Consider the following 25518-nt stretch of genomic DNA (forward strand, 5'->3'; position numbering starts at 1 on the left):
TTGAGATCATTAGCAGAAAAGTTTTAATTTAAACTTTAAACCCACAGTGACAGGAAGGAGCAGAATCTTTCAGAACAAAAGGCTTCAAATAGTGTTTGACTGCATTTGGTGTTTAAAGAAAATAAAAAGAAAACTACTCTGGTGTTTATTTTCTTCCTCCAGCATTAACTCTGAGCCTCACCAACAAAGACACTAAATGCTGTTTTCAGAGAAGCTGAACCAACGTCTACTGGAGGAAAACCCTCATTTCAGTCATTTGGGACGAGTTTTAAATAATGTGGAACTAATTTTCAGTCATTTTTGGAAAAGCTTTGTGTCCTTTTGGACCAGTTTTGAGTCATTTGGGACAAATTTCGAGTCATTTTTGACAGATTCTGAGTCATTTTAGACACACTTTTTGTATTTTATGTACAGATTTAGTAATTATGGAAAAATTTTGAGTCATTTCGGACAGATTTTGAACAAAACTGTAGTAATTTTGGACAAAGTTTGAGTCATTTTGGAAAAGTTTAAAGTTGTTTTGCACACATTTTGAGTTATTTTGGACAAAATTTGAGTAGTTTTGGACAAGATTTTAACAGTTTCTGGACAGTTTTTAAAAAATATATTTTAAACAAGTTTCAAGTCATTTTGAACAGATTTAGGATGATTTTGGACAAATTTTGACTTATTTTGACAGATTCCAAGTCATTTTGTTAAAATTTTGGAAAGGTTTTCTGTCCTTTTGGACAGATTTTGAGTCATTTTGGATTAAAAAAAAATTGTAATTTTGGACAAAACGAGTAATTTTGAACAAATTTTGACTCATTTTGCTCAAAATTGGAGTTATTTTTGACAGATTCTGAGTCATTTTGAATAATTGTGCAGATCATTAAGAGAAATTGCAGCTTCCGGAAGCATTCAACAAAAGACTTTCATCAACACTCCTCTCTGCAGTGATCCACATCCCATAATAGCGTTTGGCTGCATTTGGTGTTTGACATTAGAAAGAAAAAGGAAAAACCACTCTAGTTCTTATTTTCTGCCTCCAGCATTAACTCTTATCCAACGTCACCAACAAAGACACAAAAGGCTGTTTTCAGAGAAGCTGAACGAAGCTCAACAACACTTTAGACGTGAAGACATACGGGAAACGAACGGCGCTCAAACAGCTGCTCGCTTCCTGTTTCTGATGCCTCTTTGTACCGCCTGACTTTGCCGATGATGAAGAACCAAAGACTTCCTCTTCAGAGCTTCTTTTCATTCGACTGAAGACAAAGAACTTCTGCTCTTGTACAGACGCCATCTTCTCTCTTCACAGCTATCAAAGGCTCCTCCACTGCTGCTATTTAGCCGCCGGCGTCTTGTTGTCAAACTGAGCGTCGAGCTGTCGACATTCAGCTGCTACACCTGCAGACAATTCACTGTTTCTATGACGCTCAGTCGCTTCGGGGTCTATTCAGGCTGATTGGAAGTCGGTCCAACCTCCGATGGGTTGACAAATATCTGTTCATGTTTGGATCTGAGGTTTAATTTCAGCATTCTTCTTCACGTGAACAGAAAACATCCTCGACTGCTTGATGTTTTCTCTCATCAGTCTCTGGTGTTGCTTTCATAAAGACAAAAGTTCTACATCAACAACTTTCCAGGATTATTCCATTGAGATCCAGGAGAAACAGACTTCCTGTGAACACTCCCACGTTTTCAAAGCTTCGAACTGGTCCAACCCGATGGAAACTGCTCAAAAAATCACCACAAGATGTAAAAGTACCACAAAAGAAACAAAATGATCAGAGGCTCAAAATCACCTTGAAAATATCAAAAATCTCTACAAAACAACTGTAAATCAGACTGAAAATCACCATAAAAAGACAAGAAATCATCACAGAAAAAGGCAAAATCATCACCAAGCCTTAAAGGCACCAAGAAAAGATACAAAATCAAGATATGAAACCATATAAAGATTCAGAAACACCATGAAAATATCTCAAATCTCGACAAAAAAATCGAAAATTAGACTGAAAATCACCACAAAAGGCAGGAAATCATCACAGAATACACAATACGAGGTTAAATAAGAGGTTAAATCACCACTAAATCACCTAAAACAAAGCGAGATCAGAAGATAAACACATGAAATCATGAAAACGGTTCCTGAAAGAACCTATTTTTGCTGAAGCTCTTTGAAGCCTCGTTTTCAGGCCTTAAAAGAGTGGATTTTTATGTTCCAGTCAGCAGCTTTGTGTTCCTGTTTTATATAAAAGCATATAATGATGTATGTATGGTGTGTTTAACGTGACAGTTTTCTATCTGCAGCAGCACACATGTTCTCCGTGTTCATGCTAATAACACGTCTGTGCCGGCGGTTCTTTGTGAAGTGTGTGTTTTTTCTCTCTCCTCTGGATGAATTTTAATTAGCGCCACATTCTGGAGGGTTTTAATGAACAGCAATGTGGTGCGTGTCGCCGCCGCCGCTCCTATCGCTCCCGCCGATCGCAGCCTTAGAAAGAGAAACTTAATTAAAAAGATACGACAAAAGGCTGTCGGGCTAAACTCGCCTTTTCAATTACACTTCCTTTGTAGGTCTAAAGCTCTCAATCAGCAAATATCCCAGCGGCTCCTCAACGCTCACAATCTGTTTGGTGACCGCAGATCTGCACACGGAAATAACACGCTACCGTCACGGCTTCCTGCTGCAGATGTCTGCATCCACATATGATGCTTTCTAAGAACACTGGAGAGAGTTCAAGTTTAACTGTCGCCTTTAAAAGGGTTAGGAGGGTTTGCAGTTATTAAGTTTGGCTGCTGGTTTACAGGACAAACAAACAGCATTTACTTCATTTAAACAGACCTCGAAAAGATGGGAAGTCAATGCAAAAAGATCTAAAAGCGCCACAAAACACCTGAAATTACCACAAAAGACACGAAAACACCAATAAAATATATAAAACTACCACAAAAAGATCTAAAAGCACCACAAAACACCTGAAATCACTACAAAAGACATAAAATGACCACAAAAGATCTAAAATAACTATAAAGATGTGAAATCACAACAAAATCACCACAAAAAAGTCTAAAATTACCATAAGAGATCCGTAATCATCACAAAAGGATTTATCAACATAAAAAGACATGACATCACCACAAAAAGCTCTAAAATGGCCACAAAATGACATGAAATCATCTCTAAAAGTTGTTAAATCAATACAGAAAGCCCTAAAATCACTACAGAAGACAAGAAAACGATGCTATAAGACATAAAATCACCAGAAAAAGACATGAAATCACCATTAAAAGCTCTAAAATCACCAGGGAAAGAGATGAAATCACCACTAAAAGCTCTGAAATCAAATCACCATATAAATGAGAAACCACAACAAAATCATCACAAAAAGACATGAAATCCCCACTAAAAGCTCTAAAATCCCCTCAAAGGACAAGAAAATGTCGCTCTAAGACATGAAATCACCACAAAAAGACATAAAATCACCAGTTACTCAGTTTTTCCGTAGCTGAATTAGCAGGCTGCCATAAACCACATCAGGTCTGTTAAACGGTGAACTTTATGTTCTTGGTTGTTTTAAAATCAATATTTAACTTCTCATAGTTGTTTTTCCACATTTTGTACATGTTTAGCTTGATAAAGAAAGGCAGTTACACTCTGTAATCTTAAATAAAACCATAAAGGATGCATTTCTGCTCTCTTTCCTGACTGTTTCTGGTTTCCTGAGCAGAATATTTGGCTCCAGAGTCGATCGGTTGGTCAGAAAGACGCTCAGAAAGCTGGTGCTGGTGCAGATTAGCTGGAATCTAAAAGGTTTAAGGTTAAAATCTGAAATCTGCAGCTTCTCTCAGCACCAGGATGTTTGGTTTGGCGTCTCCTGTCCTTTATTCTGAGAAGCTCCTGCAGTGCGACATTAAAGACGAGTCGCTGCAGAAGCTCTGATCCTCTGCAGCTCATTTCAGGGCCGACTAATTCCTCCATTAGAGGTAGAATTATCCCAGTGTGACGGCAACACAGATATCAGAGAGGTGGAAGAGCAGGACGGAAACCAGAGCAAGGATTTAGACGTTTCTCTTAATTACCATCTGAGTTTAGCAGATCAACGCGCTCGAGGACACAAACCGAGGAGGCTGCTGCTTGAAATCAGAAAAAAACATGTAAAATCAGCACAAAAAGATGTAAAATCAGCAACAAACCATGTAAAATCAGCACAAAAGATATAAAATCCGCACAAAAAGACTCAAAATCACCACTAAAAGACTCAAAATTACCACAAAAAGATGTAAAATCAGCAGTAAACAAAGTGAAATCGGCTCCAAAAGGCTCAGAATCCTCCCCAGACGTGAAGTCATCACAGAGGTTAGGAAATAATCTCCTCATTCTTCTGATGTCTGCAGATAGAATCCAGGAAGTCTGGTTGTGAGTCTAATCAGTCATTTTACGTCTAATGGGACTATTTTGTGTCCTTGTTGTGAAATGTTTGACTGATTTCTATCAAAAAGTTCAGTTGTGGTCTTTTCAGTTCTCTTTGCCTCTCCTGGAAGCTGAACATGGAGCAGCTGAACAACCACTTTGCTCCTGAGACCTTCACTTTGAACATGCGTGTTTGTTACTATAGTCCTATTCGAACACGCGTGTTTGTTACTAAAGACAGATTTGAACACGTGTTTGTTACTAAAGACAGATTTGAACATGTTTTTTTTACTAAAGACAGATTTGAACACGTGTTTGTTACTAAAGATAGATTTGAACACGTTTTTTTTTTTTACTAAAGACAGATTTGAACACGTGTTTGTTACTAAACACAGATTTGAACATGTTTTTTTTACTAAAGACAGATTTGAACATGTGTTTGTTATTATAGTCCTATTTGTTACTATAGTCCTATTCGAACACGCGTGTTTGTTACTAAAGACAGATTTGAACACGTGTTTGTTACTAAAGACAGATTTGAACACGTGTTTGTTACTAAAGACAGATTTGAACACGTGTTTGTTACTAAAGACAGATTTGAACATGTTTTTTTTACTAAAGACAGATTTGAACACGTTTTTTTTTTACTAAAGACAGATTTGAACATGTTTTTTTTACTAAAGACAGATTTGAACACGTTTTTTTTTTACTAAAGACAGATTTGAACACGTGTTTGTTACTAAAGACAGATTTGAACACGCGTGTTTGTTACTAAACACAGATTTGAACATGTGTTTGTTACTAAAGATAGATTTGAACACGTTTTTTTTTACTAAAGACAGATTTGAACACGTGTTTGTTACTAAAGATAGATTTGAACACGTTTTTTTTTTTACTAAAGACAGATTTGAACACGTGTTTGTTACTAAACACAGATTTGAACATGTTTTTTTTACTAAAGACAGATTTGAACACGTTTTTTTTTTACTAAAGACAGATTTGAACACGTGTTTGTTATTAAAGATAGATTTGAACACGTTTTTTTTTACTAAAGACAGATTTGAACACGTGTTTGTTACTAAACACAGATTTGAACATGTTTTTTTTACTAAAGACAGATTTGAACATGTGTTTGTTATTATAGTCCTATTTGTTACTATAGTCCTATTCGAACACGCGTTTGTTACTATAGTCTTATTCGAACACGCGTGTTTGTTACTAAAGACAGATTTGAACACTTTTTTTTTAACTAAAGACAGATTTGAACACGCGTGTTTGTTACTAAACACAGATTTGAACATGTGTTTGTTACTAAAGACAGATTTGAACACGTTAAGATGAAACCTGATCGGCTGCAGTGGCTCCAGCTGTCTCTGCAGACTGTGGAGGGTTTTCTGACGTTAGCTGGTTTCAGGTCAGATCTGGGGCAGTAAAAGTTGAGGTAATAATTGCTGAACAGTGCAGCAGCTTCCTCCCGTCTCCGTTTATGTCGTTATTTAATGCTTGACTTCTCTGTTTGATGAATCTGCTGCTGACGCTCTGCTGCAGGGCTTCTTCTCCTCTGCATGCAGATCTGCAGGATTGTTGGACGGCTTGACGTCTTTCTGCTGAGCTGGACGGTTTCAGAGGAAGACTTTGGATTCAGGAGGTCGGAGATCTTCGGCTTAACTTCTGGAGGCCTGAAGGAAACATGAAACGAATCAAGTCTAAAAACCTGAACATTTGAAATAAAGTCTGGTGCAAGATTTATGTTTGTCTTCTGGTAGTTTAGTGACTATTTAGTTTGTTTTGTGGTTGTTTTGTGTCTTTTTTGGTCATTTTGTGACTTTCTTATTCCTTTTGTGGTACCTTTGTGTCATTTTGTGTCTCTTTAGTTCATTTTGTGGTTGTTTTGTGTCCGTTTCTGGTCATTCTGTGACTTTCTTACTCATTTTGTGGTACTTCTGTGTCATTTTGAGTCTTTCTTGTTCATTTTGTGGTCATTTTCTGTAATTTTGTGGTCTTTTTGTGTTTCTTCAGTTAATTTTCTGGTGGTTGTGTGTCTCTTTATGCTAATTTTGTGTCTCTTTCCAGTCAGTTTTGTGTGTGTCTTTGGACGTTTTGCATCTTTTGTTGTTTTTCGAGTCTTTGCTGCCATTTTTTGTCTATTCCAGTTGATTTGTGTCACTTTGTGCTGATTTTCTGTCTTGTCATTTTCATTTTGTGTCTCTTTGTGATGGTTTTATGTCTCTTTGAGGTAGTCTTGCCCTATTCATTTTGTGGTGATTTTGTGTCTTGTCCTGTCTGTTTTGTGTTCCTTTGTGGTGATTTTGTGTCTTGTCCTGTTCGGTTTGTGTCTCTTTGAGGTCATTTTTAGTCTTGTCGTGTTCATTTTGTGGTGATTTTTTTTGTCTTGTTGTGGTGATTTTGTGTTCCTTTGTAGTGGTTTTGTGTCTTGTCCTGTCTGTTTTGTGTTCCTTTGTGGTGGTTTTGTGTCTTGTCCTGTCTGTTTTGTGTTCCTTTGTGGTGGTTTTGTGTCTTGTCCTGTTCGTTTTGTATCTCTTTGTGGTGGTTTTGTGTCTTGTCCTGTTCGTTTTGTATCTCTTTGTGGTGATTTTGTGTCTTGTCCTGTTCGTTTTGTATCTCTTTGTGGTGATTTTGTGTCTTGTCCTGTTCGTTTTGTATCTCTTTGTGGTGATTTTGTGTCTTGTCCTGTTCGTTTTGTGTTCCTTTGTGGTGATAAGGTGTCAGAACCACTAAACCAGACGTGTGAAGCTCCGTTTCACCAGCGTTGTGTTGTTCAGACAGCAGCTCGGCGGTGTCTAATGTGGCGTCGGAGGGCCGTTGGAGCTAAGCTAACGCTAACCCTCTGCTGCTTTTCAGGATCCACACAGCCGAGATGCTGGTAAAACGCTTCCCTTTCTGCTCCTCCAATTAGAGAACCCTCCCAGGATCCCACGCAACATTTGTCTCCATTAGTAATGTAGGTTATGAGGGGAGAGCCGAGCATTGTGGGTAAAGCCCCGATGAGAACTTCTTGGAAGCCTCATACAGAGATCCAATTACGAGCGTTATGAGGAGAGAGAATCCCCCAGCAGCTCCCACTGCTGAGTTCAGCAAACGCCATAAATCACACGGTCTGAGCATCGATTAGCTCCAGACGCCGCTATTTTGACGGTGAGGGGGGCGGAGCTACAGGAAGCTGCTGGAACCAACAGATAGCTGCAGAGGAAACGCACAAAACACAAACTTTTAATGAGGAGAAGGAGTCTAAACACGACTGGTCCACTGATTCTACATCATACCTCCCTATTATTAGTGTTGGTTTTTAGTAAAAATCTCAATTCAGAACTAATTTAAAAGAATAAAAAGTTGTTTTGTGTCTCTTTGTAGTCAGTTACTGTCTCTTTGTGGTTGTTTTGTGTTTCTTTATAGTTTGTTTTGTGTCTTTTTAGTTAATTTTGTTGTCAGTTTGTGTCTTTTTGAGGCATTTTGAGAATTGACTATGGTTGTTTTACTGTGCATTTGTAGTTGTTTTGTGTCTCTTTGCGGTCATTTTGTGTCTCGTGGCTGTTTTGTGGGAGTTTTGTGACTCTTTAGTTTGTGTCTTTTTGTCAAAGTTTGGTGTATTTTTAGTTTATTTGGGGTGTTGTGTGTCTATTTGTGGTCATTTTGTGTCTTTGTATGTCTTTAGTTCATTTTTGGTCATTTTGGGTCTTTCTAGTTCATGTTGTGGTTATTTTGTGTGTCTTTAGTTCATTTTGTTGTCAGTTTATGTCTCTTTTGGGGTATTTCAAGTCCTGTAGCAGTTGTTTTTGATTTGAGATTGAAAAAACCAACAGAGACAGAAAATGAAACTGAAAATGAGCATCAACTAATGCTGAAGTTCTGCAAACGAACAAGAAAAACCAGAATAAAACCTGGTTGGTAGCTGTCGTGTGTCTCTCAGCTGCTTCTGTGTGAAGAACTTTTTCTAATCCTTCTCTTCTGTTGTGAACCCGTTTCCAGCTGAGTTTGTGGGTTAATGTTCTTACTGTGTTCCCGCTGGTTGTGTTGTGTTTGTGTGTGCGTGGACCTCCTTCCCTCCACCAGCTGACGGCTTCGGCTTCCCGCTCAAAGACGAACTCGGAACAAGGACGAGGTTTTAATCCAGATCTGCAGCGACGGCGTCCTGGCGAGCTGCAGCCATGCGTGGAGGAGCGTTAGCGGGTCGAGCTGCAGGATTAGAGGGTTGCTGCAGATATTTGTTCTGTAGGACGAACAATAACCAGCATGAAATACTGAAAAACACACAGGTTTACTCTGATTTCCAATCAAATAAACAAGGTTTTAGGAATGAACACAGTGTTAAAACCACAAAATCAAAAATTTAGGTTATTAAAAGTAAAAAAAAACATAAAATATCTAAATTATGACTCATTTAATGAAAAATAAAATATATAAAAACATATCTAAAAATATCATGAAATACAGCAAAATACACAGTTTACTCCTATTTTTGATTAAATAAACACGATTTTAGGAAAGAACAGCGTTAAAACTGCAAAATTTTGTCTGTATCTGTTTTGTGTCTCTTTGTGGCTGTTTTGTGTCTCTTTGTGGATGTTTTGTGTCTTTGTGGTTGTTTTGTGTCTCTGTGTGGATGTTTTGTGTCTCTTTGTGGTTGTTTTGTGTCTTTGTATCTTTTTTGTGTCTCTTATGGACACTAAATCCTCCTCGCTGAGCTTTCACCGTGTCCAGTTTGAGTCTTTGCAGCAGCTGCAGGGTTTTATTTGTGTTCGTGCAGCGGATCTTCACTCTGATCCCAGACGGAGGTCGACCTGACCGCAGCGAACAAAGCCCAGTTCAGGCTCTGATCTCTCCTTCCTCCTTCCAGCGGCAGCTTCGTCTCCGTCACGTTGTGTGTAAAATGTCTCCGAGGGTGAACCGGGGTTTATCAATCTGCAGCGACGGACCGAGTGACGGGAACCGGCGGCCCGGACCCGCTGACAGGTCAATTATTCCCCCGGCTGAATTACAGCGTGTTCCACCAGCAAACAGCCGGCGGCTCCGCAGCGCCACCTCCACCCTCCAAATGGCAAAATCAAAGTTCACCGGCGGACGGGGCTTCTGGCGGCGCTGCTCTGCGTGAGGAATAGCCGCCACGCCGCCATAAGTCAGCCCGGCTGTTTGTCTGTGATGGCTGCAGGCGGAGAGGTCGGAGGTCAGCAGGAAATCAGTCACTGGGAAACAGAAAGCAAAAGAAATGGGATGTTTCAGAGCCAGACGGCGTCCACGGAGCCAGAAAAACCAAAGAATTTAAAGAAAATACAGTAAATATAAAAGAAGGAACAAACTATGAGGGCCAGGGGGAAGTTTTCTGGACTGTTTTTGTAATAATGCTTGCATTTTGCCAACAAAAACAGAGGCTGAGCGGAGTTATGACTTAAAAAAGTGACAATATGGCAGTAAGAGTGTCCCAAAAAATACATGTAAAAACTAAAAATAATGAGAAATGTTGAAATACAAATGTTGTTTTTAAAGACAAAACAACAGGTAATTTTATATTCACAACATGTAAACAACTTATTAGTTGTAAAACTACAGATTTCTGATTTATTTAAATGTTTACTGTCTGATTCTTTTGCATCTCTGTGGGGTTTTTTTTGTCTCTGTAGTTTTTTTGCAGCTCTTTGTGGTTGTTTTGTGTCTCTTTGTGGTTGTCCACTGTCTCTTTGTAGCTGTTTTGTGTCTCTTTGTTGTTGTTTTGTGTCTCTCTGTGGTTGTTTTGTGTCTCTTTGTGGTTGTTTTGTGTCTCTTTGTTGTTGTTTTGTGTCTCTCTGTGGTTGTTTTGCGTCTCCTTTCATGAATCTTTCATCAGACTAACTGAATAATAAACTGGAACGCTGCTTTAAATTACTGCTGGTTTCTATTTTGCATCTTTGAAAACGGTTTAAGAATTTAGAACTTCCTTTTTCCACATTTGATGTTTTTTTAGACAGTTTTGTGCTTTTTATTTTGGGGTAAACTGTCATTTAGATGCATTTTCACAAAGTCTTTATAATTTTTTAAAATTAAAACACAGGACAGTTGTACAAACATGCAAGGAGACCGTCAGGAAAAAAAAATAGAATTAAAAATGTCAGAATAAATTTCAAACAAAGCAAATATTGAAGAAATAAAATAAAAATGGGCAGAGAGATTATATCGTCAAAACATAGAATTATTAGTCACTTTGACTTCTTATTTTTCTAATAATCTGGATGTTTGGCACCTTTTTGGTTCAGAAATATCAGAATGTGTTTACTTCTGTGTGTTAATAACAGAAAAATGGACCTAATCCACAAACTTTTTCCTCATCTTGTCCTAAAGACGTTTTCCTGAAGAGGTTTCTTCGTCCAGAACAGCTGATGAATCACATCGTGGAGGTTTGTGTTCAGTTTGATCTTTAACTCGATCAGAACGGTTCTAGTGGGAAAGTTTGATTCATACAAACGTCCCGCATAAATAAAAAGAAGGATTCTTTACACTCCGGAGCTCAAACTTTATTAGGAGACACAAAGTGGTTGTAAAACATTAACTGTCCATCTGTCGGAGTTTCAGAGCAGCTGTCAGGAATAAAAACAGACTGAAAGAAGTCAGAGGATAAAAATGACAGAGTTTTAGTTTTGGAAACAGCTGCAAAGACTGGATTTTAGTAGAAATATGGATCCATCCATAGATGGACACTTACAGGAACTTTATGTAGACACTAGACCAACTTTGGTTGAACGTTTTGCACTCATTATTGACACACTGAAGAAATTTGAATGACTTTAGATCATCTTTATTTCATTTTGTGTGATTCTGGACAAAGGCTTTTGGACAAAGTTCAAGTCATTTTGGACAACTCTGAGTCATTTTTGACCATCTTTGTCTTTTCGCACTTATTTTAAATATTTGGTGACATGTTTTTGGTCATTTTGGAACTTTTTTCCTTATATTGGACACATTCTGAGCGATTCTGGAGAAGTTTCAAGCAAGATTCAAGTTAAAAGTTGGTGAAATGTCGACCAAAGACTGTATTTTAGTAGAAATATGAATCCATCCATAGATATACACACTTATAGGAACTTTATGGAGACACTAGATGAGCCTGGATTGAAAAAATTCTGCACTTTCTTCGGTTTCAGTGTCTGATAATTCATTATTGTTAATTTGGACAATTTTAAGTCATTTTTGACAGATTTTGGACATTTCTGACTCATTTTGGACTAATTTCCAATATTTTCAAGCAATCATTTGATGAATTTTCAGTTGTTTTAGACGAAGTCACCATTTTAGACACATTTTCAAATTTTTTTATGGCAATTGGGAGACATTTCGGGCAGTTAAAAGTTGTTTTTTTTTTTTTTTTTACATGTTTTGGGTCATTTAAAATAAATATTTGTCCCTCTGCAAAATTTTTCAGTTGTTGTGTACAGAATAAGACATTTCTTATCTTGGACTTTAGGAGTTCTGATCAACATTTTTGCACCATTTTCTGACATTTTCTGAACTAAACAACGAACTGGAAAATTGAGTTGAACTGATTTCAAATAATTTTGAACCAGTTTTTGTTATTTGGGCTAAATTTATAATCATTGTGAAGAAGTTTAGGTTGTAGAAGAAGATATTTGATATTGTACTTCACCTGCTGCTGGTTTTAATTATTTTAAGTCCAGACAAGTGAAGCTTGAATCAGATATCAGGCTTTAACAAAAACATAGGGCTTGTTTTTAGGAGGAATTCAACATTTTTGGAGAATTTTTCAAGCGATTTGGTGGCAAAAGTAAAGTTTAGAAGACATTTCCTGTCCTGTATATGAAATAAATCAACAGAATCAAGTCATAAACACAGCTTTAAGCTGTAATGTTGAACTTGTTGGCCAAAAATCCGGAAGTTTCAGAGCAACATTTAAAGACCAAAATTCAGCCTCTTTAACTCCAGGTTTGGTCTCCTCCACCGTCTGAAGGAAACACCAGGATCTTTAGCTGCTCCTGGAGTTTGTTTCAGGTGTTTTCTCTTGAACATATTTAGAAGTCTGGATGATAATTCTCTCTGTATGACCCCAAGTCACTTTGATGCGTTATTGTAAAAAACATGATTTATGTTGGGAAAATTGGAATGAATCTGTTAATAGAGAATAATATTTATGTAGTTTTGGACAAAATGTGAGTTATTTGTGACATTTTGGACAATTTCTGGTAATTTTCAACAATTTTTTGTCCTTTTACAAAATTTTCAGTAATTGTGTATTGAGTTGAATTGATTTTAGGTCATTTTGGACAGATTTTGGGTCATTTTTATGAGTTCTGGGCCATTTATGACAAATTTTTGATAATTTTAAACAAATTTATGGGTCTTTTTGACACGTTTTGGGTCATTTATGACATATTCTTGGTCATTTTAAGCATTTTTTTGTCATTTTGAACATATTTTGGGTAATTTTTGACACGTTTTGGGTCATTTTGACCAAATTTTGGGTCATTTTGGCCAAATTGTTGTCCTGTTTCAGTTATTGTGTATTGAGTTGAATTCATTTTAAGTCATTCTGAACATGTTTTTTGTTATTTTTATGTCTTTTGTGTCATTTTGGACAAATTGTGAGTAATTTTGGAAATTTTTTGTCATTTTGAACATATTTTGGGTAATTTTTATGTGTTTTGTGTCATTTTGGACAAATTGTGAGTGATTTTGGAGAATTTATGAGTCTTTTCTGACCCGTTTTGGGTCATTTGACAAATTTTTTGAGTAATTTTAAACTTTTTTTTTTTTTGTCCTTTGAGGCCATTTTCCTATTATTGTGAATACGTTTGGGGTGTGTACAGAATGAGACTGCTCTATTATTGTAAAAAAGCTGATTTAATTCAGGGAAACTGCTGGACTGTGTTGATCTGAGGCTCCACAGCTGGAGAATCATCTGAAATCAGAATGGAAATAAACTCATTAACCAACGGGCAGCGTGTCACACGGATACGGACTGTAAAATAAACACATACTCCGTGCGTGTGTGTTCCGACACGCTGCATTAGAAGTCCATAAGATGCTGCGATGACCCATTTCTGTATTAATGCATTTATTTCCCTGCTGCCATCGCTGCCACAAATGAAAATTAATGATGAAAAACTAGAAAAAAAACCCTCCGTGATTCCAGAGCAGAGCCTGGAGGAGGAAAAGGAGACGATGGCTGGAAGAAACCAACAGTAAAAACCGCTGCAGCTCTAAAAACACAACATTTTAGAGACCAAACCAAAAACTGAACTAAAGGATTCGAGATTCATTCAGTTTCTGTAAAATGTGTGGAAAAAAAGCAGCTTTCAGTGTTTTTATAGAAAAATCTTTGTTGTTTCTCTGTTTGTGCTGGTTTTGCATCATTCTTTTTTTTTGCCAGTTTCAGTGAGTTTTTATCTCCTGTTCTTTTTGCATTATTTTTTTTCTGGATTTATTGATTTTGCATCATTTTGTTCTGATTTTGCATCTTTACATGGTGATTTTGCATCTTTTTGTGGTGATTTTTATCTTTTTGTGGTGATTTAGCATTTTTTGTGGTGATTTTCCATCTATGTGGTGATTTTGCATTGCTTTGCGGTGATTTTGTATCTTTTTGTGGTGATTTTGCATCGTTTTGTTCTCATTTTGCATCTTTTCATGGAGATTTTGCATCTTTTTGTGGTGATTTTGCACCGTTTTGTTCAAATTTTGCATTGTGTTGTAATTTTTGCATCGTTTTGTGGTGATTTTGCATCTTTTTGTTTGGATTTTGCATCTTTGTGATGATTTTGCATCGTTTTGTGGTGATTTGCATCTTTAGTGCTAATTTCACGTCCTCTTGTGATGCTTTGTTTTAGCATTTAGCTCGACGCTGCTTCTGAGTGCAGCTTTGAGACGTTAATTGCAGCGTTTACTGACTGAAGCGTGTCTTTAAACAGCAGAAGATGTGTTTCCTGGGCTTGTGAACATGTATGTGTGAAAGTCTGCTGTAAAAATAAGAGTAAAAATAGCCGACACTTGGCCTCTCGCTGCTGAAACGCCTCCTTCAGCTGAAGCCATCTGGGAGGTTTTCTGCAGCGGAACAAAGAGCTCCATGACGAGCGATCGGGGACCTCCAGGAACCAGCTGGGACCCTTCCCACAATGCACTGGGGAGCCGAGGGGCCGTGTTTGGCAGCGAGGTCGACAGGAAGTTTCTCTGGGAAGCAGCAGCAGAAGAAGAAGATGTTGTTGTGTGTTTATGTGGGAGAATCTAAATGAAGCGGTTCCCACGAGGCCAGAGCTCCACCAATTATTTCTTCCTGGGGAAAAAAAAAAACATACTGCTGGAAAAGAAGGAGAGATGAAAGAAGATCAGATCCCGTTTTGTTTTGTTCCCACAGATTTGTGTCGCAGCAGTTTGTCGTGAGTCGTTCTGATGAAGCTGAAGAGTCCTCGAGCTGCAGTGGCTCAAAGATCATCAAAAACTGAATGCAGAAGAAGAAGAAGTCCTTCAGCTGTCAGAGTCCTGATCAGCAGGAGGAGACGTTTGTTCCTGCAGTCAGATGACTAATAACAGCTTAAAAATCACCCATCTAGCCACTTTTAGCAGGTTTATTAGCATCAGAAACTGAGTTCTTCATATATTTATTATCAGGATGTAAAGCTGGACTCATTGCTGTAATTAGTTCCTGAAAAACTTTCTTTAAAACACGACTTTGGACCAAAAACCCTCAAGTGAAAGCCAGATTTTTGGATTTTGTGGTTGGGTAAATTTGATATAATTCATTAAAATATCATAAACATCATGAAAAAAGTCCAAATGTGTCACTTTAACTCAATTTATATAAATTTTTAGATGATTATAGCTTACAATATGGACATTTTCATTTTTAATGTTTTTATGCATAAAATATGGATATTTTTAAAAATATTTGTAAAATTTTAGCTGATATATGAAACACTTTACATGATAACATGTCTTTAAAATCAGCTCTCGACCTACTTTCTGCAGATTTTTAACATTATAAGTCGAATTTGTTTAAATTATTAGATGATTATAGCATAAAATGTGGAAATTTTTATATAATATTAATACAATTTTAGCTGATATACAATGATAGTGATTTTTAAGACATTTTTTCATGTCAACTAGTTCATATATCAGTTTAAATTCACAAATATCTTTAAAAATGTCCGTATTTCATGCATTAAAGCATGCAAAAATTGAGTTAAAGTGACCCATTAGGGCTTTTTTTTTTAATGTATATAACATTTAAAAGTCTGATCTGATTCCATTTTATAACATAATATTTTGACTAGTTTTACATGTTTATTCTTCTCATAATTCATTTAATCGGATTTTCCATTCCATCAGTAAAGATTTCCAACATTTTTACTGATGATTAAGGCGATTTGTTCAGATTTAGTCTTTTATTTTGAAAAGTAGAACCAGTAGCCAACAGAGTGGATGTTTTACTGGATGTGTGACTTTAAAAACACTCATTTTGTTCGATTTTAATCTTTATTTAGCACCAAGTTGGAGGAATTCTGAGCTCAGATGAAGGTTTTACTCATAAATCCAAGGTGATGTGGACAAAAAATGATTGTTTAACTAACAGGAAGTCCAGATTTCACCACTAGAAACAGAGAAATCCTTTCACTTCTATCATTTTCAGGGCAGGAAAAGACTTTTTTTTAGGAGGAATTTCCAGATTTATCCCCAGATATTGAATAATTCTCTGCTGCTGTAACTTCTCCTCCAGGTTGTGTCTGCAGCAGCGTTTAACTCGATCATGAAACATTTATTAAACTCTGATTGAACCGTTTGCTGTTATTTCCCTGAACCCCCTTCTTCTAATTCCAGGGATTGTTTCTGCAGAATTAATGGATGGAAACTAACCGGAGATGAACAACGTGGGATCAGAAATCCGGTTTCCATCTTCAGGGGAAAGAAGAATTCAGGTTTGAAAACAGTTAATTCTGTTTGTTTTAAATTCAGTTTGCAGAAGAAAAACACAGAAACTAAAGTCTGGAGCTCAGTTTCCTCACGAATATCTGAAAAGCTGCTGCTCTGGTCAGACACAGAATGGAAAGAAAAACACTTTATGTGGTGATTTTGCATCTTTTTGTGATAATTTTGCATCTTTGTGTAATGATTTTGCACCTTTTCAAGATGATTTTGCATCTTTTGTGATAATTTTGCATCTTTTTGAGATGATTTTGCATCTTTTCAAGATGATGTTGCATCTTTTGTGATAATTTTGCATCTTTATGTGATGATTTTGCATCTTTTTGCAATGACTTTGCATCTTTTTGTGATAACTGCATCTTTATGTGATGATTTTGCATCTTTTTGTGGTGATTTTGCATCTTTTTGGGATGATGTTGCATATTTTCAAGATGATTTTGCATCTTTTGTGATAATTTTGCACCTTTTTATGTTGATTTTGCATCTTTTTGTGGTAATTTTGCATCTTTTTGTGGTTTGTTGGTCATTTTGGACAAATTTGGAGTAATTTTGGATAACTAACAACTGCTTGAATTTCACTCTGGATTAATAAAGTATCTATCTATCTATCTATCTATAGTCTATCTATCTATCTATCTATAGTCTATCTATCTATCTATCTATCTATCTATCTATCTATCTATCTATAGTTTATCTATAGTCTATCTATCTATAGTCTATCTATCTATCTATAGTCTATCTAACTATAATCTATCTATCTATAGTCTATCTATCTATAGTTTATCTATAGTCTATCTATCTATCTATAGTCTATCTATCTATCTATCTATAGTCTATCTATAGTCTATAGTCCATCTATTTCTAGTCTATCTATCTATAGTTTATCTATAGTCTATCTATCTATAGTCTATCTATCTATAGTTTATCTATAGTATATCTATAGTCTATCTATCTATCTATCTATAGTTTATCTATAGTCTATCTATCTATAGTCTATCTATACTTTATCTATAGTCTATCTATCTATAGTCTATCTATCTATCTATAGTCTATCTATCTATAATCTATCTATCTATCTATAGTCTATCTATCTATAGTTTATCTATAGTCTATCTAGCTATCTATAGTCTATCTATCTATAGTCTATAGTTATCTATCTATCTATCTATCTATCTGTAGTCTATCTATCTATCTATCTATCTATCTATCTATCTATCTATCTATCTATCTATCTATCTATCTATAGTCTATCTATAGTCTATCTATCTATCTATCTATAGTTTATCTGTCTATCTATCTGTAGTCTATCTATATATCTATCTATCTATCTGTAGTCTATCTATCTATCTATCTATCTATCTGTAGTCTATCTATCTATCTATCTATCTATCTATCTATATATATATCTATCTATCTATCTATCTGTAGTCTATCTATCCATCTATCCATCTATCTATCTATCTATCTATCTATCTATCTATCTATCTATCTATCTATCTATCTATCTATCTGTAGTCTATCTAACTATCTATCTGTAGTCTACCTATCTATCTATCTATCTATCTATCTATCTATCTATCTATCTATCTATCTATCTATCTATCTATCTATCTATCTGTAGTCTATCTATCTATCTATCTATCTATTTTTTTGAACAATTTTGGACAAGTTTGAATCATTTTAACCCTCCTATTCTCCTCAAATATTACTAACGCATTTCATCCCTGGGGTCAAATTGAGCCCTGTTCAGCACATTGACAAAATATCATCATGATCATTTTATGCTTAATCGATAGTCCCCATCAAATTAGGAAAAGTCATAAAATATGAAGCAAAAAAAATAAAGTCAACTATCATTTTTTTGATCGCTAAACATTGAATGGGGTCAAATTGACCCCAAGGATAATAGGAGGGTTAAACAAGTTGTGAATTATACTGGACTAATTTTGTAGAAAAAATAATGAAATAAATGTCTGTTTTTAATGATTTCCACCATTCTAACTGAAGAGAGAAGACATCTCTGAGGTCTCTCTCCTCCTTCAGGATGTTCTGGTTCCTCAGAGCTGCAGGATTTTAAAAATGAACCACAGTAAAGAAAAATGTGACTAATTTTTAGTATTTTTGGACAAGGTTCAGGTAATTTTGGACAAACCGAGTTAGTCTGAATGAGTTTTAAATCATTTTAAACAAGATTGAAGTCATTCTGGACACATTTTGATTCAGTTTAGGCAAATTTAGGAATAATATTGGACAGCTTTAGAGAATTTCTAAAGAAGTTAAAAGTCGTTTTGGACAAATTGACTGGGTTTGGATATGTATTGGGCAATTTTGGACAAGTCTGAGTCATTTTAGAGAAATTTTAAGTCATTTTAGACTAATTTTATAGAATTAATCATGAAAGAATTGTTTCTTTTTCCTGATTTCCTTCATTTTAACTGCTATAAGACATTTCTGAGTTCTCTCTCCTCCTTCATGTAGTTCTGTTTCCAGAGCTTTAGATTAAAAAATTAACTACAGTGAAGAAAAATGTGACAGGAGCAAAAATACGAAAGAATTTATTCACAAAGGACATGTTTGGAGTCATTTTAGTCAGCTTTTAATTAATTTTGATTGATTTGATTAATTTTTGATTTCAAGTCATTTTGGACATATTTTCAGTGACTGTACATGCATTTCAAGTCATTTTGGATAAGGTTTGAGCCACTTTTCTGCACGTTTTCAGTCATTTTGAACTAATTTTAAACATTTTAGACATGTTTCAAGTCATTATGTTCAGGTTTTAAATCACTTTTCTGCAGGTTTTCAATCATTTTGAACACATTTGAATCTATTTGGGACAAGTTGAAGTCATTTTGGACACATTTTGTGTGTAAAAGGTTTGTAGAGTTTGTGATAATGTTCATAGTTTGATAAATGATTTGTGTCATTCTAACATTTCTGAGTTCTCTCTCCTTCTTCATGTTGTTCTGTTTCCAGGACTTTAGATTGAAAAATGAACCAGAGTGAGGAAAAACACTCTGAAACTGCTTCAAATTCAGACGTTAAAGAAGCACAAACAGGAAAACAAAGCAGCTATTTATTCCAGAGTCACTCTTTCCGTCTGATTTCTCGTCACCTGTGTGGTTTTTAGACAAACTGGACGTTTTCCAGCAGCAGCAGTTTCTCTCTGCAGCGTTTTTTGCCCACGCAGTCCATCATTATATCACATTGCTAATTTATCGCCGGTGCTTTTAAAACTTTGAGAGGCTTTTATATGTACAAGTGATCGAGCAAACGGGCCGCACACGCTCACGGCATCGCCACAGACGATTACTAATTCATCAGAGCTGCTTTTAAAAGTTTGAAAAGCTGCTGTTTGCGAAGGTACGCCGTGTTTCTGCAGCCTCGGGCCTCGCTTTGTAAAACAAGCTGCTCCCTCTGCGACCTCAGCCCGCAATATTTACCCAGAATGCACCGCCACAATAATAAAAAGTAATCTCAGTCCAAATGTCAGAGGGAAGGTTTGAAACGCAGCAGAAGTCGGCCGGAGCCCGAGGCGAAGCGTTTGTGGCACCGAGGACGGAGAGGCGAGCAAGACGTGTGTCACCTTTAATGAAATGTTGCTTTCTCATTATCTGGCTGTCTGAAAGGTAACAGGAGCCTCTTTCTGCAGTAACACCACTTCAAACCACCTCTGAGGCTGTTGGCAGCAACAAGAAAGTGATGTTACAGCTCACCTGAACACAGAACGGCCTGATTCTAACTGCACTGGTTCGGAGTAAACACTCGTCTTATTTAACCTGCTCTCAGACAGACGGTCCAACCTGAAAAACACATTTATTAGCGACATTTCAGGGCTCGACTTTATGTTACGCTGAAGGTTTAGCAGCAAAATGATGCTAATAATTGGATTTTTTTCAAGTTAGACTGCAAGAGTCTGTTTAAAGCTGTTCCTTTGACTTAAATCATGACAAACTGAACGCTTTCAACAAATTCTCCCCTGCAATTCAAACAAGTTTGACGAGGTGCAGTCAGATCATTCTACACAGCACTGATTCAGGGCACGATTTTATGTTACACTACAGGTTTAACAGTAAAACAATGCTAATAATTGTACTTTTTGCAAGTTTGAATGTGTAAGAGTCTGTTCAAAAGAGTTCCTTTGTTTTAAATCATGGCAGATTGAACATTTTCTACAAATTCTCATCCGCATTTTGACCAAATTTGACGAGGTGCAGTCAGACCATTCTACATAGCACTGGTTAAGTGCTCGACTATAGATTACACTGAAGAATTAGCACCAAAATGATGCTAATAATTGGATTTTTTTCAAGTCGAAATGGTTGAAAGCAGGGGGAAACTGTTAGCCTAGCTTAGCGCAAATATTGGAAGCAGGATGAAACTGTTAGCCTAGCTTAACACAAAGACTGGAAGAGTGGAAACTGTTAGCATAGCTTAGCACAAATACTGGAAATGGGGGAAACTCTTAGCATAGCTTAGCGCAAAAACTGGAAATGGGGGAAACTGTTAGCATAGCTTAGCACAAATACTGGAAATGGGGGAAACTGTTAGCATAGCTTAGCACAAAAACTGGAAATGGGGAAAACCTTTAGCCTAGCATATTGATTTTCCTGTTTTGATAAATATCTAGTAAAATTACAAAAATAAAACTAATAATTTAAATGTTGACTGCTTTTTGCTGTTACTTTACTCTCTACAATGTGTGGCCATAAATTTGTAAGTTATTGGATGGCAAATGCTAATTTGTGCTAATTAGCTTAATTTTTATTTAATTTTTTTACATTTTAAGGTAGATTGTGATGAAACGATTGATCCTCTGGGGAACATGAACATCTGTTTAGAATTATTATTTGTGGAGATATTTCAGCTCTAAATGGGTTAAAATGGCAAAACTGCTTCAAAAATCAGGTGAAATTAAACTAAAACTAAAAAGGTGTTTTATTTATTGCCTGTGATGCCGCTGACAGCCTCTGATATCTGGACCTTTGGACAAACTGAACCTTTTTTCTCTGCAGCTGTTGTTTTGTCCTTTAAACCCTCGGCGTCGTCTGTCAGGCAGCAGGAAGCGTCGACGCCTTCCTGCTCGTGTTCGTGTCACGGCGGCGCCTCGTGGAAACACGACGGGACGTTTGGAGGAAAATACCAGCTGCCAATAAAAAAACTCTGACCTTTTCTGGGATTCTTCTGCTGGAGACTGAAAACTCTCCTCAGGAAGCAGCGTCCAGAAAAGTAAACCTGCAGGAGTTTAATACGAGACACGTTTAGATAAGGTTCAGGGTTTAAAAGAACGTTAACTTTCCTGGAAATCATTAAAATGTTGAATTTCTTTGATTATATTTTTTCAAAAATTTAAAAAAAATCTAGCAAATCTAAGCATGTCCCAGCACAGAGACTGGGAGCCGGTAGAAACTGTTAGCCTAGCTTAGCACAAAGACTAAAAGCAACAGGGAACTGTTAGCCTAGCCTAGTGCAAATACTAGCATCTGGGGGAAACTGTTAGCCTAGCTTAAAACAAATTCTAGAATCTGGGGGAAACTGTTAGCCTAGCTTAGCACAAAGACTTGAAGCAGGGGGAAACTGTATACCTAGCTTAAAGCAAATTCTAGAATCTGTGGAAAGCTGTTAGCCTAGCTTAGCTGAAAGATTGAAAGCTGGGGGAAACTGTTAGCCTAGCTTAGCACAAAGACTTGAAGCAGGGGAAACTGTTAGCCTAGCTTGGTACAAAGACAGTAAAGAGGTGGAAGCTGTTAGCCTAGTTTAGCAGAAAGACTGGAGGCCACTGATGTCTCAACAAACAACAGATAATTTTACACAAATGTTCATGTTCCCCAGAAGATCAATCATTTAATCACCATCTACCTTAAAAAGTTTTTTTTTTTTTTTTTTAATAAATAAAAAGTTTGGAGGTAATTAGCACAAATTAGCATTGAAATGTTAGCATCGAAATGCTGAACATCAGCCTTTTTGAACAGTCTGGGGTTGGAATTGACTTATTAATTAGAATTGTTATTTTTTTTAAAAAAATCTATTCCAAATTAAATAAATAATTTTTTTTTTTTTTTTTTTTTTTTTTAAATCCTACCAAAAAATGGAGAAAATCTGGTAGCAAGATTGCCAGAAAAAACACTGGAAAATAAATAAATGTCCCAAAATTGTAAAAACCTGTGAAAATAACAGCAAATTATATTTATTTAGCAAGACTTTTTATGTAATATTTTTATTATATTAATACGTGCATTTTTCCCCCAAGTACAACTTAAATAATTATGTTCTGTGCCAGATGACATTTATATTTCCTTAAACTATAATTAAATCCTGTAAAACAGGAATCAGTGAGTTTATCACTATTTTTAGTTTATGAAATTATCATTCTCTGAAACTCACGTAACACATGACTTTTATTTTATTTAGAAAGTGATAATTAGATCTAAAAACATGAACATTGAGGATTTTCAAAAATCTTATAATGAATCTTGAGTGATTAGATTTCATCCTAATTTTAATTATTTAAATGTGTTCGAAGAGAAACAATCAAAAATGCGTGTTGAATAAAAAAAGCATCATGTAAAATGTCAATTTATTTTATGTTAAAGTCCAAATTATGAGACAAAAACTCAAAATAACAACGTAAATCTTGTTATTCGGTCTTTTTTCTGTGATTTTCCTCACGTTTGAACCACCAGAATCAGAATCAAGAATTATTTTTCATTCATTTACAACATTTTTGTGGATTCATTTGAAAATATTTCCCTGCTTTAAAGTTCAAAAACACGATTTCACCTCTCACTGTACACAACCTTGTTGTTGTTTGGTTTTATTTGCTTTCTTTGCACTTTCATTCTAATTTCTGGTCATTTTAGAGAAGCTGAAGGTTTGTCATGAATAAGACATGAAGAAGAGTTCTGTGTAAATGTGTTTTTAAAAGTCTGGATTTGTCTCTAAAGTTAACAGAAGCTCAGACTATAAAGCCCAACAGTGACAGCTATAATCTGACAGAAATAAATCCAACTCTAATAATCCTGATGCTTCATTCCTTCAGCTTCAACTCCTTCAGTTTCATTTTCCTCCAAACATTCAGCAGCTGCTCAGGATTCTGGAAACATAAACTCTGAATTCTGATTTTACAGAAAGAACAAACCAAACTAAATGATTTGTTTTCAACATTTTTGTGGCCATTTCAGATTAAAGTTCAGAACTTTCTGAACACATGAAGCTGCTTTTCCAGCTTCAGGTTGATCTTCACTCACCTGAGTTCACCTCGCTGCTCGTTAGTGCAAACGAACAAATGGACGTCACCTGGAGCTGCTGAGCTTCATCTGATTGGTTGGAAGGATTCAAAGAGTCGTGGCTCCTTTCAAATATGTGCAAAAAAAAGATTCAAAATCTGTCCAAAATGACCGGAAACATGTCTAAAGCATTTTAAATTTGTGCAAAATAGCAGAAAAATTGTTAGAAATGATTGAAAATATGTCCATAATGACTTGAAATCTGTCTAAAATGACTATAAACCTGATTTAAAACATGTCCTTTGTCAGTAATCTCCTCTGAACTCCCTTTGTTTTTGCTTCTGACTCATTTTTCCTCAATGTGGTTCATTTTTCAATCTAAAGTCCGGCAGCTCTATTGTCTCTTTTGTGTGTGTGCATATATATATATACACACAAAATAGTCAACATCGGCCAAGATGGCACAAAAATGCATAAATTCAGACTTAAATTACCAATTTGAGAGACAAAAGGACTAAAATAAAACAAAACTGAATAAAAACAAAAAAAGGGGACTAAATGACCAAACTGAAACGCAAATTGACCAAAGTCAGACAGAAATGAATAACATGGGACAGAAAATGACACACAAAAGGGCTGAAACAAAACAAAAATGACTAAAATAAAACAGAAAAGAGTTGAAATGGGACAAAAATGAACTAACCGAGACAATAAATGGACCAAATTATACCAAAAATGACCAAAACAAGACAGAAATGGTACAAAGTCAGATAGAAAAAAATACAATGGAAACAAAAAGACACACAAAAGGGCTGAAATAAAACAAAAATGACCAAAATGAGACAGAAATGAGTCAAAATGGGACAAAAATGTACAAAAGAAAACAGAAAAAAAGACTAAAATGAAATAAAAATGACCAAAATGGCCCAGAAAAGGGCTAAAATAAAATAAAAATGACCATAAGACACAAAAGACTTGAAATGGGACAATAAGGACCAAAATAAGACACAAAATAGAAGAAAAATGACCAAAATAAGAGACAAAATGGACCAAAATGGGAGAAAAAAGACCAAAATGAGAGAGAAAAGAGTCAAAATGGGCCAATAAGGACCAAAATGAGACACAAATAGACCAAATGGAAAAAAAATGACCAAAATAAGAGAGAAAATGGAACAAAATGGAAGAAAAATTAGCAAAATAAGACACAAAACGTGACAAAAATGACCAAAATGAGGCACAAAATGGACTAAAATGGTACAAAAGTGCATAAACTGACCTGATTCCATCCAATCAGGACGGCTCTTCGTTTCTCTAATCCACTTCTGCAGCACTTGTTGGACAAAGTTTTAGCGTTCAGCGCTGTGGGATTATTCCTCTACCTTTAGCTCACAGGTGTTTGTTTTTTAGAGGCTGTCAATCAGAGCTGGAGGTCTTCTTCTTCTTCTTCTGTGGTTCCAACGCCTCGCCGGGCCTCGTGGGACCAGCAGAACCCTCCGGCCTCACCAGGAAACCAGCGCTGGATCAACCAACGCCGCCGTCCTGCAGCTGTTTACATCCAGATCACAGCTGCTTTCTGCCTTTACATCCCCTCCTTGTGTTGTTTTCTCTCTGCTGTCACTGTATTAAAAGAAAAACAAGTCGGGCGCCGCAGGATTTAATAAACAGCAAGTTTTCTTGTTCTGAGGTGATTCCAGCCACAAGTTTAGCAGATAACTGCAGCTTTAACGGTGTGAGTTCTTCCAGGTATGAATAATTAAAGCGCTCCTAAACTTTCTGTTCACTTTCTAAAAACTCAACAGAGAAATATACAACTTCAGCCAGCAGGGAACTAAACCGATGGAGCACCTCAACCATATTTCTAGTTTATTTATCGAAAAACAGGAACACAATCTTAATTTAACAATAATAATACTTCAACATAAAACGATTCAGGTCTGTATTTTATAGTTTAGATTCTGTAAGTTTGAGCATCTG

At 36.1% G+C, this 25518-nt stretch overlaps 1 long non-coding RNA gene across 2 annotated transcripts; it reads right to left on the bottom strand.

The window, feature by feature from the left end:
• LOC129350300 (uncharacterized) lies at window positions 1–25518 on the bottom strand. 2 transcript variants are annotated; one of them, XR_008603653.1, is made up of 4 exons: window positions 24821–25518; window positions 23566–23669; window positions 21319–21553; window positions 1–13298 (listed from the first exon to the last, which is right to left on the bottom strand). It is a non-coding gene; the product is annotated as an uncharacterized LOC129350300 (long non-coding RNA). The 2 variants fall into 2 exon arrangements; XR_008603652.1 differs by having other exon boundaries at window positions 1–9600; window positions 24821–25513.

Source organism: Amphiprion ocellaris, chromosome 13, assembly GCF_022539595.1.
Source record: "Amphiprion ocellaris isolate individual 3 ecotype Okinawa chromosome 13, ASM2253959v1, whole genome shotgun sequence".
Classification (NCBI taxonomy): Eukaryota; Metazoa; Chordata; class Actinopteri; family Pomacentridae; genus Amphiprion; species Amphiprion ocellaris.